We start from the raw sequence: 21,908 nt of genomic DNA, 5'->3' as shown, positions 1-21,908 counted from the left end.
GCGCAGTCTTTTTACTACTATTTACTATTTATTGTTTATGTACTTTATTGATTTTTAGAATAAGGTTTTTACAGTATATGTTTTCTATATGGTGTGACTTACATCTATCATTATTGAATTATTTAATAGAGGTTTTTCTCTCACTCTCTCTCTCTTTTCATATATATATATATATATCATCATCATTGTCGTTTAATGTCCGCTTTCTATGCTGGCGTGGGCTGGACAGTTTGACTGAGGACTGGTGAGCCAGAAGGCTGCACCAAGCTCAATCTGATCTAGCAAAGTTTCTACAGCTGGATGCCCTTCCTAATGTCAACCACTCCAAGAGTGTAGTGGGTGCTTTTACGTGCCACCAGCACAAGGGCCAATCAGGCGGTTCTGGCAATGACCATGCTTAAAAGGTGTTTTTCTACATGCTACCTGCATGGGGGCCAGCCTGGCGGCACTGGCAAGACCACACTTGAATGTTGTTTTTCCTGTGCCAGTAAGGCGATGCTGGCAACGATCATGCTTGAATGGTGCTTTTTACATGCCACCGGCATGGGAACCAATCTGTGGGTCTGGCAATGATCATGCTCGGATGTGCTTTTAACATTCCACTGGCACAAGTGCCAATCAGGCGGTACTGTCATTGGCCATGTCAGCGATTTTGATTTGATTTCACTTGCCTCACCACAGGCATAGGCCATGGGCTATGGTCTCACTTGGCTTGTTGGGTCTTCTCAAGCACAGCATATCTCCAAAAGTCTCAGTCACTAATCATTGCCTCGGTAAGGCCCAATGTTCAAAGGTCATGCTTCAGCACGTCATCTCAGGTCTTCCTGGCTCTACCTCTTCCACAGGTTCACTCAACCGCTAGGGTGTGACACTTTTTCACACAGCTGTCTTCATTCATTCGCAACACATGACCATATCAGCGCAGTCATCTCTCTTGCACACCACATCTGATGCTTCTTAAATCCAACTTTTCTCTCAGGGTGCTTACACTGTCGAGTATGCACACTGACATTACACATCTAGCAGAGCATACTGGCTTCATTCCTTGCAAGCTTACGCATGTACTCAACAATCACAGCCCATGTTTCACTGCCATGTAGTATGGCTGTTTGTACACATGCATCATACAGTCTACCTTTTACTCTGAGCAAGAGGCCCTTTGTCACCAGCAGAGATAGGAGCTCTCTGAACTCTGCCCAGCCTATATTTATTCTAGTAGCTACACTTTCAGAGCATCCACCCCCACTACTGACTTGGTCCCCTAGGTAACGGAAGCTATCAACTACTTCTAGTCTTTCTCCCTGGAATGTAACAGAAGCTGTTCTCTGCACATTTTCAGTGTTTAAAGCACCTGAGCATTTGCCACATACAAAAGCTATCTTCCCAGTTAGCCTTCCTATAATATTGCTGCACCTTATGTGTCTATAGCTTACACAGGGTACATCTTATGAAGTTTCTACCTATGACTTTTCTACAGATCAAGCAGGGCCATCTACCTGAAGGGACTTGTGGTTTGTCTGCCTTCCTACTTATTAAGACTTTGGTTTTAGGTAGGTTGACTCTAAGGCCCTTCGATTCTAATCCTTGCTTCCACTTATAAAAGTGAGTTTGGAGGGATATATTATCTGGGTGGATACCATGTTAGCTCTTAGTTGGGTTTTAGATGCCATGGAAATGTGTGGGTCACTGCAAGATGGTGTATATAATTATAAAATAAATTTTGTGGATGTACAAGTATATATATATATATATATATATACACACACACATACAATATATCAGTATCATCTTAACATCCACTTTTCCATGCTTGCTCTTAGGTCAGATGTGATATCATTGAAGCAGATTTTCAATGGCAAATAATCACTTCCAGTCAACAAGCTCACCTTTTTCTAAGCAAAGTAATATTTCTCAGCCTAATCAACAGCACACAACCCAGACATTCTTTTGTGGAGGTTTCTAAGAAAATGATACCATTTGAAGGAAAGGTGCCTCTTTGTTTACAATCTGCCTACACATGTAAAAAAAATACACACTCACTCACTCACACAAATATGTTATGGGTTTCTTCCAGTTCCCATTTAGCAAATTTCATCCACTAGGTATTGGTCAACCTGTTGCCATAGTTGAGAACACCTACTAATAGTATCCACACAGTGAGGCTGAACCTCAAACCACAATTTCCAATCAAACTTCGTAACTGCACAGCACCTCACCCCCATACACACACCATCTTCTTATTTCTCATCTATTTATTTTATCTCTTTCACTTTCTTGAAGAGTTTTTAGTCAAATAAATCAAACTCAGTGCTTTTTGTTTTGTTTTTTTTTAATAACTGGTACTTATTCTCTCAATAATCTTTTACTGAATTGCTCAGTTACAAGGGTGTAAACACACCAACACCAGTTGTCAAGCAGTGGTGGGACACAAACACAGACACACACATACAATGGGCTTTTTTCAGTTTCTGTCTCACAAGGCTTTGGTTGGCCCAAGACTATAATAGAAGACACTTGCCCAAGGTGCCACACACTGAGACTGAATCTGGAACTATGTAGTTGGGAAGCAACTTTCTTACCACACAGCCACGCGGGCATCGTTATCTATGGTTTTACATACTGTTGCTCTCCACCCCATCTTTATGTACTGCCACTTATGACCTTGATTCATTCCTAATTTTATTTGCCCTCTCCTTTCAAGAAAACTAAGATTCACAATTGGTCACGCATCCAGTTATATTTGCCATTCACCTCTGTCCTCATCTCTAACCATATATCACTCCCTTTTCACATTCTTACAAACCTACATATCCACTCATCCTCAATCCTCTGACCCTATTCTCTGTTATATCCACTTTTTTGTACCTTGAGGATATGCCCTGATACCTCATCACTACCCTCCTTTCTTCCTTCCAAACTGGAGTAGTCATGTATCTCCTCAATGGCAAGATATCTGTTTCTGTTTCCCCGTTATACATTAGCCTCTCGACCCCAAGCACAAAGCCACCACCCTCAATACTGCACCCCACTTAATCAAGGGGTTTTGTCTTGCAAGTTACCTGATGACCTCACTAGTGCTGGTGCCATGAAAATAGCACCCAGTATACACTGTAAAGTGGTTAGCATTCAGATGGGCATCCAACCAAAGAAACCATGCCGAAGCAGACACTGGTACTCGATGCAGTGTCCTGACTCATAGGATCCTCTTCTATGCACCATAGAAAATTAACATTAAAGGATATATATATATATGAGAGACAGACAGATGCTTACGTACATACATACCATACACACACAGATATGCACTAAGCTATCTGCCACTGACATTTTCATACTTGTTTGTTTTCACAATCAGAAAGTTCAAGGTTATTGATATGAAATTCAGAAAAACCACCACCACCTCTAGCCCCCATCAAATCCTGTAATGTCTGGGAATGTAAGTTGATACACTCCTGTTGGTCCTCCCCATAACACAACACAGAAGTATATATCTCCTTTGGGTCTTGCAACTTTATAGGGGACACTAATCCACTATCAAACTGGCTACACCTATTCCAGCCACAAATCTAGTGTATAGTTTTGCAGTAAAAGGTCTCTTAGGAATGTAGGTTCCACCCACACTAGCCTAGAACACTTGTTCTTAAATCATGCCCCATAAAGGTAACTAAGTATGTAGTGGATTTTTAAAAATATAATTAAAAAATTTTTTAGATAATTTACATAAATGTTTAAGAGTCCTGAAAAACATGTGATTCACAATTTTCTTATATACATATATGTTTAATATAACAAACAAAAGGATTTTGTATGCTTTTTTTCCTAAATTTGTAACCAGAAAACTTTTTCTTTTTAAATTTCCATGTGAAGTGTGACATCAGCATCACCATTATAATTTCAGTGTCTACTTTTCCATGTTTTGCATGGACCAGGTGAAAGACACTGATGCAGTTTTCTATGGCCAGATGCCCTTCCTGTCACCAACCTCATCTCTTTCCAAGCAAGGTAATATTTCTCCCTGCTCAGACAGGTTTTTACAAAAGATTGGAGACTAAATACATTACTTGTGTGTGTGTGTGTTATTTTTTTACTTGTTTTAGTTATTAGACAACGGCCTTTCTGGAGTAACACCTTGAAGAATTCGCTAAGCTAGGGGGATGCAAACACACCAACACCAGTTGTCAAACAGTGGTGGGAGACACACAAAGACACACATACTACAACCATGCCTATTATACATCTATGTATATATATGATGGTCTTTCAGTTTCCTCAACCAAATCTATTCACAAGGCTTTGGTCAGCCCAAGACTAAAGACATGCTCAAAGTGCCATGCAGTGGGACTGAATCTGGAACCATGTGGTTGGGAAGCAAACTTCTTACCACACAGCTGTCATGCCATAGTCGTGAAAAAATGTCACTGAGGTTGGTGACAGGAAGGGCATCTGGCCATAGAAAACTGCATCAGTGAATTGCATCTGACTCATACAAGCATGGAAAACACATATACACATTTATAGGAAGGGCTTCTTACAATTTCAAAACACCAAGAATGTGACAGATAGATGGGGAAAGAACTGCACCAGTATTTAGCTGGTACTAATTTTCAATTGAGTAATCTGGAGCAATGTGAAATGTACCTTACTCAAGAATGCAATGTGCTACCTAGACCAGGAATTGAACCCACAATCTTATGATCATGAACCCAACATCATAAACACTGTCATACAAAAAGACAGCTACAAATGGAAGACTTAAAAACTCCAGAAATCATTCTGTAGTTATGGCAATATGTGCACATTCTCACAGAAACAAAGTCAGCTGTTGTAAATAAGAGGGGCTGTGATGAGATTACTCTAATTCATGATGGGTATGTTATTTCCCTGATCCCAAAGCCTCCAGATAAAAATGGGACAGAGAAGGACATTTCCTTGATGCTAAATTTGAAGGTGAGCATGCTGAATGAACCTTCCTTTGAGATATTGTGTGTTCTGTTTAATTCTTTAGGATATCGTCAAGTGAGGGTAAGAGAGCTCCTAGTGATCACTGCTTTGGAAAGGAAGAATCCCATCAGTGGTCAGGTAGCTTGATTTTAGCAGTTACAGGCGAGTACCTGGTGTAAAATGTGCAAAGATGCATGCTTTTCCTTGTTATAGCAGGCTGCGTTGGAAGTGATGTTATTTAGGCAAGAATAACAAACATTAACAATATATGCATAAAAAGCTTGTAGTACTTAAGTATGTTATGGGATTATCACCTAATTAAAAATAATTCTTGATTATCTTCATAAAGCCATAGGTTGAACTGAGGATTGAACCTGGTTATTTTTATCTTTCTAATCTCTTTGTGGGCATGAGTGGGAGATCATTCACATACAATAACTTATCACTAAAACCTTGTAATGGAATGCAGCTCTGCCAAAACTATCTGAGGATAAATGGGACATTCTTTTACTAACATTCACAACTAAGTTTCTAATTATAAATGGGTGGGGAAGTGATTGGAATTTCACCAAATATATTTGATCTCCTCATTAGGCTTTCTATAGAGATAGCACTTGTCAGGATATCTTAAGTTGACGGTGGTTAGATTGGTAGTAAGTCAAACTTATAAACCTGTCGCTGACATCATAGTTCATACTGCTTGAAATTGCCAGGACAGTGTCTCTATACAAACCTGGGCAGTGAGCTGGATGCTTTTGAGGATATATCAGATAAATTAGCCAATGAGATCCACATCAGATCTATCATAGCTCTCAAAAGATATTGCTAATCATAATGAATTGGTTCTAAATGTCCATGGCTTTTAAGAAAAGAGGTTTGAATCTGGAATAAAAATCCACTATATCAAACCAGGTGAATTTGCAGTCAACTTTGTTCTTAATTCCATAGAACCTGTTAATAATAATGGCCTGCAGTTCCTTTGAGCTCACCCAGAAGCCCTTCTGAAATCAAAATTCATGGTGTTGAGGATATACTTATTATGCCTACTTCATCTTTAGAGGATTAATCAGCATGCATTTAGAGTTCAGAAGGAGATTAAATTTGTGGTCATTAAGGGTGATAAATAGTATGTGAGGTCTCATGGCAAAGTAATCCACATGGTTTAGTCTCAGTAATGGGATGACTAGCTTCTTTGCTTGTGTTGGCAATAAGATAGGAGCTCAGTAACAGTGTTTGTCCTGTATGTTCTTTGTTTTATTAACAAGGAGATATCTGATGGATTGTTTGAAAGGTGCTGTGTACTTTCTCTTCAATTACTCTCTTCCTCTATCATGCTGATCACATTCTTCTTTTCAATTTCCTTACCAACAACTTATGTGTAGCTGTCTATCACTGTCATGGTTTCATTATTACATCACCCATCATATTCTCAATCCTATTGCCCTTCCCCAGCTCTCATAATCTCTCTGCTATCCACCACTTGGTCATGTTACCTTCAGTGAACAGAAACACAGAGTAGAGAGAACTCAGAAAACTTGCTAGAAACAAGGCAACTTTTCTGATGGTAGCATGATAAATACATGCATCAGAGAGGGCAAGTACACTGCCATCATTTTGTAGGCACTTTTCCATAGCAATGACTTAATTCATAGTGACACACAGCCTTGTTATCCACACTTCCAAGTGTTTCATCACAAAGATTTGCAAACTTTCCTATGTATACCTGATTCCTGTCTTCTCTTCTAACTATTTGGTATTATTCCTTATTTCACTTTCTTTTAATATTCCCATGCCTGTCTTTTAGGTTTTACGGTTCTCTCTGCTGTGGAATTTTACCTTTCATTTGTCTAGAACCCAGTTCTACCCACAGATCTGGTCTGTGGCTGATAGCAAGTTGCTTATATAAACTTACTGTCAATTGCCTCCTCTGTCTCCTACATGTCAGCACTCGACATGGAGCAGTACAATTTCAGTGAGGAAAGACTTAGTATTTACAACTACTTATTCTATTTTCTGGTGAGTGTGCAATATATTTGGTTTGTGTATTTGATTGTCAGATGATCAACTGACTAGATGTCTGGTCTTCTGAAGTTTGTATTGCAGATGGTTAGGTCATCAATATCACAGAATTCTGAGTCTTGATCCCTGCTTATTTATTGTACAACATCTATATTACCAGCACTCCATCGGTTACAATGACAAAGGTTCCAGTTGATCCAACCAATGGAACAGCCTGCTTGTGAAATTAACACACAAGTGGCTAAGTACTCCACAGGCATGTGTACTCTTAATGTAGTTACCAGGGAGATTCAGCATGACACAGAATGTGACAAAGATGGCCTTTTGAAATACAGGTACTACTCATTTTTGCCAGCTGAGTGGTCTGGAGCAACACGAAATAAAGCATCACTGGGAATTGAATTTATTACCTAAAGATTGTGAGCCAAATACCCTTAAACCACTAAGCCACATGCCTTTACTACAACATCTACAACCTCCAACGAGATGGTCTGCAAAAAGACGACATCAACACAGTCCTTCATTTTCTGTGTCGGTCCTGACTGTTTGGTAAATATTTGAAACTAACTGTTGTATTTGGTTTTATAAGATATGAGGGAAAATTACTGCTCAAAATTTCTGACTCCTCTAAATATTTGACATACTTTTGAATTCATCAAACATTAATTAAGAACCATGGTTCATATCATAACTGGATGGGTGGAGGTATGCTGATTGAAATGAAACAAAAACAACTAAGCAAGCAAGGAAACCCACAACCAGTAGTGGTCTTTTATCATATGAACAATCTTCTCAAAATTTATATTTAACAATTCAAATGTATGCGAAATGCTTATGTGAGTCAGGTTACACCAATAAATAGTTTTAATCCATTTGTTTACAAGACCAATGACAAACCTGTGCTTTCTTTCTCAACTATTTTTATTTCATTTCAATCAGCTACTGACAGTGATACAGAAATGAGGACACTAAAACCTCTAAAGCACAGCTAAGATATATATGAACTGTTTACTTAGTATTTATTCATGAAGTTCACATTGACTGAGACTAAGTTTCACCTAACAGCTTATTCAACCATTATCTCAGTATTATGTCAAACTTGCAGTAAATATTTCCTTGTTATTCTAAAACCTACTTTAAAATAATTTCACTTTGATATTTATTACTAACAATTCAAGAATTTGAAAAATGTTAAGACAACATATACAAATACACACACATGACTGTGTGGATAAGAAGCCTGCTTCTCAACTACATGGTTTCAGGTTCAGTCCCACTAGTGTCTTCTACTAAGGTCTTCAGTTTAACCAAAGCCTTGTGAGTTGATTTCAAAGAAAAAAAAACTGAGGAAAAACCCAAATTGCATGATTGCATGTTTGTGTCTCCTTGTAAATAAGTGTCACTGTTGTAAAAGCAGTGTAATTCATTTCCAATATTTTGGAAAAACAGGTGAGAGTTAGCAAAAAGAAAGGCATCCAGCCATAGAAAATCTACCTCAACACATTCCTTCCAACCCATGTGAACATGGAAAAGTGAACTTTAAAAGGCAGGAAAATTCCCTAGTCTATCAGGAATTACTGATGAGATGCTTAAAACGCTTGTCAGAGTAGGATACAGCTTGACTGACTGTACAATGACTGGTGTAGCAGTGACATATGAGGGAGAACCCAAAAGAAACCAGAATTTTGCAATGTTCTCTCATTCACTTAGTTTTACATGTTTACACTTAATACCTTCAAAGTATTCTCCATTTGAAGCAATACATCATCCAGACGTATTTTCCACTGTTCAAAGGAGTGCTGGAACTCTTATGAACTGATGCCTTTTAACATGTCATTTTTTTTCTTCACCTCTTCTACATCCACAAATTCTGTAGCACCAGCTTTCATCACCACTGATGACCTTCAAAAAAAAAGGTCAGGATCAACTTTCAACTGTTCTTTCAGTTCACGACATACATTCAGTTGTGACTGCTTTTTATCTTCCATGAGCTTGTGAAGTACAAATTTTGCTACAACTCTTTTCATTCGCAATTCTTCACTGAAATTTACTGGCAAGAGCTCCAGGGTGTGCAATCATATCAACAAGTTCATCAATTGTTCGGTGATGGTCCTCCATGATCAGTTCATGAATTTTCATGATGTTTTCATTTGTTCATGAGGCTGACTGTCGTCTTGAATGAGGTTGGTCCTCAAACAACAAGTGACCATTCCTCAAGTGTAAAAACCACTTGTAAACTTGTGTTTTGTTCATGGCAACATCCTTGTAAGCTGTTTAAAGCATGACAACTATTTCAGCCATCATTTTCCCCAACAGAAAACAGAATTTCATGGAAGCACACTGTTCCTTCACTTCAACCATAGCAAAAATTGACAAACAAAGGAGAAGCACTGCAAAGCAAAGATGCACCATATAGTAGTACGACATCATCTAACAACAGTTGGTTGACTGATGCCTAGTAACAGAAGCCCGAACTACAATGGGCTTGTCCTACAGAACATTTCCAGTTACTTTTGGGTACCCCCTCATAGTTCAACTGCTAAAAGAGCAAAAGAGATGCCTTAGAGAGAGAAAACTACAGGAGTATCACATTGCTGGACTAGGTCATGAAAATTACAGAGAGAATAATAGTTTAACTGATTAGTTAGCCAAGATAAGATGCAGTTTGGTTGTGTGCCAGGAAGAAGTACAAGTGCCATCTTCCTAGTGAGACAGTTGCACAAATACTTGGCAAAAAATAAGCCACTGTACCCAGCATTTGTCAGCGTGGAGAAAGCTTTTAACAGAATCCCTCATGTAGGCACTGAGGAAGCTGAGAGTAGTAGATGAATGGTTTGTGAGAGCCACACAACCATATGCAGTGGGTGCTTTCAGCATGGTGAAGGCAAGCAATGAGTACAACAAATTTAGTGTGCAGATAGGGAATTCACCAGGTCTCAGTGCTCAGACCCCTTCAATTTATCATCCTGAATGTAGAGAACCTGCAAAAATTTGAAAGAAATGAAACAAGCATGCTCTGCTGGATGTGCAATGTCAGTGTACATGAATGACAAAGTATAAATGTGTGGAGAGAAAAACTAGGCAAAAGAGGAATTAAATGAAGTGTACAAGAGAGAAGACTACATTAGTTTGGCCATGAGATGCATATGGCTACAGATAGTTGTATAAGGAAGAGGAATCTATAGAAGAGGGTGATCCAGGAAAGTATGAGATGAGGTGGAGAAAGCCTAGTTCAGGATGTTGAGCATCAATATTTCAACAGCCAAAGATGATTGATGACATGTGATGCTCAAGAAGACCCACCCAGCTATGCTAGCATATCTTGATTGAAGTTCTGAAAGCATAATGCATATGTACATAACTAAGGTTGTGGAAACAGGTACATGCACATTATTCACACAATTGCATCCCTCAGCTGTGTCCTTAAGTCTACAGTTAATTTTTTCTCCCCCTTCCTCAAGCACACTGTCACTCCTATACCTACCCATCCTTACCACACTCCTTGCAGCCTTTAACCCTACCCCTCATCTCCCTATCACTCTATCCACTATATCATTCTGCAGTTGTAAGTAATGAAATTAGAACCAATTACTGCTATCCATTTCATATCACCATTTCTGTACTGCCAGTCACGACTCCCTCTCCTCTTACCTACTCCCAATTGATATTCACCTATCATTCTTAAAGTAACCCCATGCATATTTACCACTGATCTCCTGCCCTCCTTTTCCCCATTGACTACATTCACTTCCTATATACACCTGGCCACCTCCATCCTATACTTATATCCATCTCTCATGCTCTTGCAACTTTACCCACCCCTAGTGAGTCTCTTATTTCCATACTTTCTTCCATTTACCTTCTTAGACATGTATATCATCTTGAGGTATATTTTATTACTTCTTCACCACCACATTAATATTTTTTTGTGGCTTCATTCCCGCTATACCTACCCCAAAATAAACTTGTCGCTGCTCCTCCCATCATACATTAATCTTTCAACACTTCACATAAAGCAATCACCCTATATCCTAGTCTCCCTCTCTTTTAAGAGGGATTTTTAGTGTTGCAAGATACAAGGTCACCTCAATAGAGTTGGTGCAACTCAAAAAAAGCACCCACTACACTCTCTAAAGCAGTTGGCATTAGGAAGGGCAGCCAACAGTGGAAATCATGCTAAAATTGAAATATGGAGCTAGACATGGTTCATCAACCTGTTTGATCCTGCCTAAATGTTCAACACATGCCAGTATGGAAAGCAGATGTAAAGAAAATAATGATGATATAAATACACACACTTAAACACCAATACTATATATATATATATATATATATATAAAAGTTAGCCTTAACACTTGGCATAAAGCCACCTCCCTCTAGACCTTTCATTCAGTGAAGGAGCTTTGTCTTGTGAGTGACTTGTTGACTTCAGTAATGGCAGTGCAATGGAGAGAAGAAAAAAAAGACACCCACTACACTCTGCAAAGTGGTTGGCATCAACAAGGGCATCCAGTCATAGAAATTATGCTATAGTAGACATTGGAGCTCGAGTCCTCTGACTTATCGGATCCTATCAAACCATCCACTTCTGCCAGCATGGAAGATACATTATACAATGATCTATATATACATACAAGCATACACGCACACACACACACACACGAGAGGGAGAGAGAGGTGAAGCAAAGCAGTCTAAAAAATTACTACACACACATCCTGGTCCAGCATTATTATTATTATTATATCTCTTATATTCTCAACATCTTATATTCAAATCTACTTAGGTACATATAAATATAGTATTTAATATATGTGTTAAATTCAAATGTATCAAACACATATGTATTGCATACATTTAATATATGTGTGTGTGTGCTATTTCCTCTAAATGTGTGTATAAACACGTATGTTTACTGTGATATAAAATGCAAAGGTAAAAGGTATTTTTTTTGTTGTTAACGAATATATAGTGTCAGCGTCGTGTCGAAGACAAAAAATATAGTTGAAGAACACATTTCAGAAAACCAAGAGATATTTAGCTAAAACCTTCAATGTGTGTGTGTGTGTGTGTCCGTAAATTCAAACTAAAAAGACTGAGTTCAGATTTACTCATGATCTATTTATTAAGATACGTGTTTTGAAGTAATGATTATTAGAACAACAAACATAATAAATGCATAGCTGTTTGGTCAGAGGTGTTTGAAAAAATACACACTGAGAGAAGCCAGAGACCTTATCTGCCATTGAATAAATATATTGGCCGACTCTATAAGATAAACAACGAGACACTGCACACTTAAAATAATAATGATAATAATAATAGCATCAATGGTTTCTAATTTAGGCACAAGGCCAGCAGTAATTTTGAGAAGAGAGATTTTAGTCGATACCTTCAACCCTAGTATGTAACTGGTATCTTATTTTATCAGTTCCGGGGAGAGAAAAGACAGAATAGACCTAAATGGGATTCGAACGTAATAATAGACCATTAAAAAAACCTGGCATAAACAACTACATTATATATATATATATATTTATTATATACACACACACATACATACATACACTCACATACATATATGTGCAGAGCAGGTAGATGGTATTTATAGTGAGACATGAAGGCTGATGATTTTTAGTTGGTGAAAAACAGATGCTTAAAAGAAATGGCTGAACAGTTTTGTGATTGCTCAGACATAGGTTCGAGGAAAATAGGAAATATTTTTAGAATTGGGAAAAATATTGGCCAATTAATTCTAGGATATGTCTTTTAAACTATTCCCAACTAACAGAGAGAATAGACTTTAACAAATTAATATAATTTCTTCTTATCATTATATCTAACACACATATTAAGATATGATCTTTCTATCAATAACACCTGCATATATTATATATATATTTATATATACACACAAAAATATACATATACGCATATATACATACACACACATATATATATATATAGAATACATATATACGCACACACACAAACACATATGTATGGTTATATATATATACATACGCACATACATAACCATATGAATATGTAACTGTATATAAGAGTTGGTAAATAAACAAAATTAAACGGTTAGATAGTTCCATAATTTTTTTATAAAAATAAGAGTTAACTGAAAATTATCAGAAGTTTAAATAAAAGTCCACATAGATACACATACAATATATACGCATATATATATTTCTAACTCAAATACTCCAGTAATGTGTCTAAAATACTTCTTCAACTTGTGTACAATATTTCAATAGTATACGCCATTTTGTAAGTAATAGTGTGGTCGAAAAGTCGGGGACTGATTTACAAGGAAATTTTCACTTTAAACCGACCCCCCACTTTATGATCAACACCATAAAACCCAAATCAAAACAAACACAGGTGAAACAAACAAAAAATGGCCGAAAAATCAACTCCATGCAAGCAGCACATGTATAGGGTCTTCTTTTTCAGCATGTATGCTTTTTTTACATTAAAAATAACCAACTAAACCAAAACAATAAAAGCCATAATGTATCTACCTGGCTTTCGGACAGTGGTCAAACTAGCCAATGGCCATAAGAATAGCTTCAGTTTTTGGCCTTCCTTCGCATATACACACAGCTGATGGCTTCCACCTAAATATACACAAACCTAATATCCGTGTGTACGAGAGCGAGTGTGGCTAACTACTTCTCCTCCACCTTCGACTTTCTCTTTACTTTATGTCTTTCTTTTGCACTGCCTCCTTTAACGTCTTCTGTCTTTCTTTTTCTCCCCAGCCCTCTTCTTCTGCCTAGTACCTCTCACTCTACCTCATTTCTCTCTCATATACTTCTTTCCCCTCTTTGTTTATCTAACACGTCTCACACTTCCAACTCTGTCAGTATTAGTCTTTCTCTTTCTGTCTTCACCTCTTTATGTGCTCATATACACTCTTTCTTTTCTCTCTCATTGCATGTTTAACTCTCCTTTTATTTACACACTTCTCCTCACTCCTCCCTCAACTATAATTACACGTCTTTCAACCAACTCACGTATTATGTATGTATGTACGCACATCCCACACACACACATATATAATACATATATATATACATACATATCATATAAGTCCAGACACACACACACACAGGGTATCATTATCTCATGGGAAAGTTACTGCAACGAGACTTTCATCCTCTCCAGGGGTTGATTTGTCTCTCATCTGGTAAGCTGGAATATGAAACGATTAACTCTCAAAGTGTGTGTGTGTATGTTTAAATACATTAAAGCCATACAAAACTAGCTTGTCAAAATACACAATACACTTCCGAATTGTTAAATTGTTTTTAAAAAATCTCTATTGAAGTGAAGAGGAAATGGTTAGTGTGTGAACATATTTTAGCAATTAAAAACAAAACTGTTACTTTAACCACTTTGGAACTATTTACTACGTGTAAAATAACATATATATATATATATATATATGTTACATAAAAAGGCAGTTAATAACTCAGTACATAGACATGTGTGTACACAATAACGAGGGAACAGCTACGGGCGCTAGTCCTACTAGACATAGCAGCCAAATTTACCTCGAATCACAACCTTTTGTTTTCAAGCAAATAAACAATGAACATGTTGGGCAATGTAATTCTAGATATATGTGTATAAACAAGATGGTCACAGCTGGATCGCCTTTGATATAGAGACCTGTGTGAACTGAGCCTGGCTTATATGTGTGTACACATGCACGCGTGAGTGTATAAATGCATATTGTTGTTGTTTAGTCCCAAGTCAATCCTGATCAAGCAGGCCTATGATCAAAAGAGGTTCATCCATATTTGATGGAAATTGTAAGATTACATTAAGAAATATCCTCTCTTTTTTTTTTAAGAGTGTGATTTGAGGGAAATCTAGCTGTTTAGCAGATTGAGTGACTGTCTACAGGTCTAATATAAACCCAATATGGTTGTACATCATCACTTTACATCCTTTTTTTCTATGCTGGAATAGGTTGCATAAATCAGTGTCTCTTTATTGTATATGTAACTTTTTTGCATCATCATCATCATCATTTTAACATCCACTTTTCCTTACATGGTGTGGATGAAATTTATTGAGGTAGATTTTCTGTGGCCGGATGCTCTTCCTGTCACCAACCCAAAAGAGGCAATATTTCCCCATTACCAGATATATTTTCCCACAGGAGACAGGAAATAAATAGCACAACTTCTATGATTGAATTGTTCACTTACAGCTATCACCTGACATTAAGATAAAGAGGCAATGAATTCAACAAACAACCTGTATGCCTAAAAGAACTGGAGCAGGACTACTGCCAGCATGTCCAGCAAAAGCGAAATACTGGAAACAGTTCTACAGAAAATGTTAAACAGGAAATCTCCTGACCCAGACATTATCACAGGTGAAGAATTCAGCTTTTATTGGTGAGATATTGTATGGTTGTATGGAGAAAATATCAAGGGCACACAAGTGCTACCCCATTGGTTATCAACTGCAATTACTCTCCTGATTCCACTACACTCACGGAGTGGTTGGCGTTAGGAAGGGCATCCAGCTGTAGAAACATTGCCAGATAAGACCAGAGCCTGGTGCAGCCTTCTGGCTTCCCAGATCCCCGGTCGAACCGTCCAACCCATGCTAGCATGGAGAACGGACGTTAAACGATGATGATGATGATGATGATTCCCCAAGATAGCTGTGGATAAAGGATAAGAAACTGGAAGCAAGGGAAGTGACATCACTTCAAGAAGCAGTTGGCTCAGAACAGTCTCTTCTTGAAGTGATGTCATTTCCCTTCACTTCCAGTCCCTCATCCTTCATCCACTTTAACCAAACTACCCTTGCTAAAAACTACTGCCAGAACATCATGTATAAATTATACCTCAATCTGTAAGAACAGATTAAGTACCTTTATAACACCTGAGCAAGCTGGAGGAAAGAATAGGCTGTGTACAGCAGCTACTACTTTACAAAATGAAACAGGAAAAGACAGTAAAATAATCAAAGGAACTTAACCATAGTGGGGCTTCCAGATGGCTTTTGATTGTAAACCACATGGATGAATAATCAAGGCTTTATAGTGAGCCAAAGTCCCACAACCACTGGTGAGTGCTATTGAATACCTGACCAAGACTTGGTACACCACTTTGCTCCTTAGGAGTGATAAGGACCAAATTGAGTCAGTTACATCAGGCAAAATACTTAGGGGAATTTCATCTGTTTTTTCTACCTGAGTTCAAATTCTGCCTTGGTCAACTTTGCCTTTCATCCTTTCAGATGGGTGGGGGCTCAATGAAGTAAGTACCAGTTACACATTGGGGATTGATGAAATCGACTTGCCCCTTCCCCTAAATTTCAGGGCTTGTGCCTATTCTAGAAAGGATTATTTACAGAATATATATTGATTACAAAACATCTTCTGCAAGTTCTTTATTCATGCACTCTTGTCCATAAGCTGGGTGAATATTTCGAGTTGTTTCAGTTACAGAGTTCCCTTTTGTAAACTCATAATGTATTATATGCCTCACATGCTCCTTATAATATTTCATGTTTAAAGAGCTCTGATAAATAAAATTTCAATTACATTATCCTTCAAAATGAAATTTGATTAGTTGAAATATGTCCAAATACAGTGTTTAGAAATTGACAATAAAGAAGTCCGGACATTACTTATGGGATGACCTGATATATATATTCTGTAAATAATAATGATTATAAGCTTAAAGCTTATAAGCGACACACACAGATTTCTCCAAAGTAAACAGAGACCATCGTTTCTGAAAGGAACAAAATAATGTCATTTGATGCATTTAAATACTTAATCTAGTATCATATATTATACATATATTATAATGTGACTCATGGTGCATGGGCCCGACAGAGTAGATCATAAGTAATCTTAATTGAAATATACAGCTTACTGAAAGTGCTCAGTGCATAATCAGAAGTAATTATAAATAATTCAGGACAGCAAACATAATCTCTAGTGAGAAAATGAAATAGGAAAAAAATAAATATCCGATTTACCACATTAAAGAAAATATCCTTAGAAGCATCTTGGTAATATATTCTCAGCAATATATTCTAACAGAGACGATTCTCTGTAATATATCCTAATATACATGCAATGAGATATAGAAAAAAAATATGGTCTGAATTGCAAATATTGGTTTCAAATTTTGGCACAAGGCCAGCAATTTCGGTGGAGGGCCTAAGTTGAATACAACAACCCCAAGGCATTTGAACCTAGAATGTAAAGACAGATAAAATGCTGCTAAGCATTCTTCTGCTTGGCATACTAATGATTCTGCCAGCCTGCCACTTTAAATATTGGTTTCACATTTTGGCACAAGGCCAGCAATTTTGAGAGCGGGTTAAGTCAATTACATCTAACCTAGTGCCAGCTTGCTGCCTTAAAGATTTTTTCCAAGTCAAAAGAGACTCATAGGATTGGTTTCCTGGTTTCTGTAGCAAATATATACCCTCCTGGAACAGATGTTGATCCATCACAGAATTACACATTTTTGCCAGCTGAGTGGACAGGAGCAACATGAAATGAAATGTTTTGTTCAAGAACATGACAGGATGCTTGGTCCAGTAATCAAAATCACTTAGCCATGCACCTCCACCAGTATTGCAAATATTGGTTTCAAATTTTGGCATAATGCTAGCATGTTGTGGGGTGGGGATAAGTCGATTACATCGACTCCAGAGCAGAACTGCTATTTATTTTATCAACCTTGAAATGAAAGAAGACGAAGTTGACCTCGGCACAATCAGTATTGCAAATATCCTTTCTACTGTAAGCAAAAGGCCTGAAATTTTGGGGAAGTGGGCTAGTCGATTACATTGACCCCTAGTGCTCAACTAATCCTTATTTTATCAACCCCAAAATAATGAAATGTAAAGCCAACCTCAGTAAAATTTGAACTCAGTAATAGTAATCGGGTGGGGGCATGTGCTGTAACAGGGCATTGCTGCATCCACCATTTTGTTGGAGATTCACTATTCCTGGTAGATGACACCTTTGCACTATTCAGGCAACAGCCTTCCAACCCATGGGTCTGTTTGAGTAGTTGTTGCTGGTGAGGGGTTTATGAGGCTAGAGTGAAAAGATCCTACCGCAACCTCTTTTAGTCACCATTTTTACAACACGTAAAGGTAAGATGGTGTCTATTTTTCGCATGCTGGTCCCCACATAGCACTAGATCAATGTGAAATTAAGTGTTTTGCTCCAGAACATAACATGTCGCCTGGTCTTAGAATCAAGCCCACAATCTGGCAATTGTGAGTACAACACTCTAACCACTAGACCATGTGACTTTATGTAAAGAGCCAAAAGAAATGCTGCTAAACATGTCATCCAGCATGCTAACAGTCCTGTCAGTTTGCCACCTTACTGCATATATCGGTTTCAAATTTTGGCACAAGGCCAGCAACTTCGGGTAAGTCAGTTGCATTGACTTTAGTACTCAACTAGTACTTATTTTATCAACCTTGGAAGGATGAAAGTCAAAGTCGACCTCAGTGGAATTTGAATTTAGAACGTAAAAACAGACAAACTGCTGTTAAGCAATTTACTTATGATCCTGCCAGCTCACCACCTTCCTTACTGAAAAATATTAATACCAAGTTCTAAATGTGGGGGTACCTGTGGAAGGGATAGACCCAAGAAGATGTGGGATGAAGTGGTGAGAATGGATCTTTGGAGGCTGGACTTCACTGAGGAAAGGATAAGGGACAGGGAGATGTGGTGATCTGCTGTTCTTGATAAGACATGTAAAGCTAAGTAAAATCACTATCTTCCACACATACAGGCTTATCCTTTCAGGTGCTGGTGCCACTTAAAAAGCATTCATACCAGTGCTGCGTTAATGCACCCGTGCTGGTGCTGTGTAAATGCACCGTTGTTGGTGGCCTGTAAAAAACATCCAACACACTCTGTTGAGTAGTTGGGTTTAGGAAGGGCACCCACCTGTAGACACTATACCACAAAAAGCAGTTGGAATCTAGACAGCATGGAAAGTAGACATTAAATAATGATGATATCAGTTTGCCGAAACATGGCAGTATGTTTGGATTGCTAACTTAATCAGTTTTTAGAATATTCCATGTTATTAAAGGTGAAGTAATATTGATATTTTGATTCTTTTTGTGTAATAACCATAATGTGCTCAATATTTTAAATACAAAGTAAAACAATGTCATTAATTATTCATGCATGTATATACTCACAAAATGCAATAGCAATTATTACTTTTAATGTCCATCCTCTATGCTGGCATAGGCTGGAAAATATGACAGTCTCCAGTAAGGTCCAGGATTGCTTCATGCTCTCATGTCTATTTTGGCATGGTTTCTTCAGCAAGGTGTCCTAATGCCAATCACTTTATCAAGTGTTTTCTTTTTTCTTATATTTATTATTATTGTGACACAAGCAGCTTGCAAGACTATGAAATCTGAGAGGGTGAAGGCAAGATTAGGAGATGAGGTGGTTAAAGTATAAAAGAAGGAAGCAGAGAAGGTTTCTTGCTATAGATGAGCTACATGGTATGTATCTGTATTTATATATTTTCTTCACAGAGGCATTGACAAATGACTGAGACATTTATCAATATGCCGTGCTTGAGAAGAAGATCCATCAAGCCAAATGAAATCATAGTCATGGCAGATACCAGTGTCATGCAAGTGGCACCCGTACCAGAGACACATAAAAGCACCCATTACACTCTCAGAATGGTTGGCATTAGGAAGGGCATCCAGCTGTAGAAATCATGCCAAATCAGATTGGAGTCTAGTGCAGCTCCTCAGCTTACCAGCTCTGGTCAAACCATCCAACCCACACCAGCATGGGCAACAAATGCTAAAAGATGATGATGATGATGATGATGACATACATACATGTATATATATCATCATCGTCATTTAACATTCTTTTTTCCATGTGGCATGGGTCATATATATGTTGTATAAACTCAGTTTTCATTTTCATTTTTGTTCACTCTTGTTTTAATTATAGCATCACCTTGTCTAGTAAAATGTGCTGGGCTACCTTATGATCTTTGGTTGTTGAGCCTCTGAGGCAATGACAAGTGACCAAGACTTCTGGTAATTTACTGTGCTTAAATAGACACATCAAGCTGAGTGAATTATGGTCATTGCCAGTATTGGTGACATGTAAAAGGCATCTGTACTAGTGATATGTAAAATGGCCCCAATACAGTCTGTAAAGTGGTTGGCATTAGGAAGGGCATTCAGCCATAGAAACCAAGCCAAAACAGATGACTGAAGCCTGGTGCAGCTCTCTGGCTTACCAGTTCCAGTCAAACCATCCAACCCATGTCAGCATGGGAAACAGATGTTAAATGATGATCATGATGATGATGATGATAATGATCATGATGATGATGATATCATAAATATGGATACCCTATTTTGCTAGCTGTTTGCTTGTCTTTCATTTTCAATTTTATTTCAGTAGTTCTTAGTTTTAGTTTCATTTTTAGCAAGTTCTTATTAACTTGTTGATTAATTTATCTGTCTCATATAACCATGCTGCATGGTCGTTCACAGTGTGCCCTGCCATTCTGCCCTCACTGCAACCGAGGTAGCCGGAGTATGTGATAGAATACTTAATTTTGGACTAGTTTTGCAAAATGGAACAGTAAATATTATTTCTGCATATGCTCCTTGACTGGGGTTACCAGAGGAAAATAAAGATCAATTTTATGACACTCTTTTGCAGACTATCACTTGGACAAATGTCAGTGACCTATCCTTTGTGGCTGGCAACTTCAATGGACATCTTGAGCAGCTACCATGGATGGCTACCATGGAGGCTATTTATTTGGTTCCTACAATGAAGAAAGAACTAGGCTGCTGAAGTTTTGTGATACAGATGAACTCATGACCTGCAATTCTAATTTCAGGAAGCCAGCCAATCACCTGTTTGCCTATCAATCTTGTGAACACACAAGCCAGATTGACTACTTTCTCACCAGAAAGGTTTCTTATAGATGCATATGTATTATGTACAGGAGTTTTTGTGTGCATGTATATGTATGTATATGTGCGTGTGTGTATATATATATAAATTAAATTAAAGATAAAACCACTATTAGGCAACTCAAACAGTGATAGACATAAACCAATACATAAATAACAAAAAATATTAATATAATTAATAAAAAAAATTTTTAAATATTAAAATTTTATAATTTAAATTTAAAATTTTATATTTTATATATTATATATTATATTAATTATATTTATATTTTTTGTTATTTATGTATTGGTTTATGTCTATCACTGTTTGAGTTACCTAATAGTGGTTTTATCTCTAATTTAATTTATATTTATACTGTGAAATTTGATTTAATCCTAAATCTAATTTTCCCCTGTAAGTTTGGTGCCATACTCCCTATCATCATCATTATTATTATTATTATTATTATTATTATTATTATTATTATTATTATATATATATATATAAATATATATATATATATAGGCATGTATGTATGCACGCACTCATTGATTACATAAATACACTCACCAACATGTATTAGTTTCAACATACTCACACACACCTAATTGAAATTCCAAGATAACCACACATGCATTATACATATAGACATGTGTACACCAATAAACACATACAGATTCATACACACACACACATATGCATATACATACTTGCACATATATATGTTCTTTTATTCTTTTATCTTTTTACTTGTTTCAGTCATTTGATTGCAGCCATTCTGGAGCACCACCTTCAGGGGTTTTAGTCTAACAAATTGACTTCATACTTATTTTCTAAGCCTAGTACTTATTCTATCAGTTTCTTTTGCTGAACTGCTAAGTTATGGAACATAAACATATCAATACTGGTTGTCAAGTGTTGATGGAGGAGACAAACACAGACACAAAGACACATATATATAGATAT

The 21,908-nt window shown here is 37.3% G+C and overlaps 1 protein-coding gene across 1 annotated transcript in view; it reads right to left on the bottom strand.

Annotated features, from left to right (window-relative positions):
• Nucleotides 1-13,716, bottom strand: part of LOC115211640 (DDB1- and CUL4-associated factor 8) — an 84,566-nt gene extending 70,850 nt beyond the window's left edge. Inside the window, exon 1 of the mRNA XM_029780273.2 lies at nucleotides 13,492-13,716. The gene's annotated coding sequence lies outside the window, so the exon portion shown is untranslated. The remainder of the gene's footprint in view (nucleotides 1-13,491) is intronic.
• Nucleotides 13,717-21,908: the final 8,192 nt, after the last annotated feature.

This window comes from Octopus sinensis, linkage group LG5 (assembly GCF_006345805.1).
Source record: "Octopus sinensis linkage group LG5, ASM634580v1, whole genome shotgun sequence".
In the NCBI taxonomy this organism is placed as follows: domain Eukaryota; kingdom Metazoa; phylum Mollusca; class Cephalopoda; order Octopoda; family Octopodidae; genus Octopus; species Octopus sinensis.
The sequence above is the reverse complement of the archived record's forward strand: the minus strand, read 5'-3'. Positions and strand labels throughout refer to the sequence as shown.